This window comes from Dermacentor variabilis, chromosome 1 (assembly GCF_050947875.1).
Source record: "Dermacentor variabilis isolate Ectoservices chromosome 1, ASM5094787v1, whole genome shotgun sequence".
In the NCBI taxonomy this organism is placed as follows: Eukaryota; Metazoa; Arthropoda; class Arachnida; order Ixodida; family Ixodidae; genus Dermacentor; species Dermacentor variabilis.
In genome coordinates this window covers 246,112,639-246,113,460 of record NC_134568.1, presented here as the reverse complement: position 1 = coordinate 246,113,460, position 822 = coordinate 246,112,639, and the positions used below count along the sequence as shown (strand labels likewise).

Sequence of the window (822 nt, the reverse complement as noted above, 5' to 3'; positions counted from 1 at the left end):
CACGTAGAGCAGACACGTACCTAATCGCACTCCGAGGGCACACACTACTTCACCGTAGCCGAGGTGATCGCGCGTTGATCAACGTCGCCCAATAGAGTAATGGTTGTGAGGTCAGTCGAAAACCACAAGCGGTCGCACACAACAGAGGCCGCACAAAATTGGTTCCACACGAGTTCCCTCTGAAACCTGGCCGTTGCTCCGGTGAGACATTCCAAGTTTGCGGGATCGGTGCCACATGAACGGTGCGAGCGCAGACATGGCCGACGCGAGTTAAAGTGTAGTATCTGTTCTTATCAGCCTAATATCTGATATGGGTTGTATTTGGACCCAATATATTAAACTTATTTCTTCAATTTGGCTGAGTGCTAGAAACCTGCTTCACCTCCGCCACGGGTCGACCCGGTATCGCACTATCTTTGGGATCGGCCCATGGTTTTTGGCCTACAGACATCCATCTGCTGGGAACTAGCCATATGCAGCTTCGTTCTAAAAGGAGGAAAGGAAACCGCCACACCAGCTCCAATTTTCATGCTCTTGGCGAACTTCCGCAGTATATTTCATAAACTTGACGTTTTAAAGACAATCATGCACACGTATTCCACCGATATCCGAATCGGAAAAGGAACCTGGCTTTCCGACGACATCGCCAATAGTGTGCTGATGTTCTCACCGACTTATGTAATTTTCCGTCGAGATAGGATGGGACAAGATGAGGAAGGGTGATCATAGCAGTAAAAGAACAGTTTCAGCCGTCGCTTTCAGCTAATGAATCACCTCTCAAATTAAACTCGATATCTGTTCATTTTTGCCGCGTCCATTGCG

General features: G+C 48.3%; 1 pseudogene; it reads left to right on the top strand.

Annotated features, from left to right (window-relative positions):
- The first annotated feature begins 256 nt into the window (after positions 1-256).
- Positions 257-436, top strand: LOC142568298 (U2 spliceosomal RNA; annotated as a pseudogene).
- Positions 437-822: the final 386 nt, after the last annotated feature.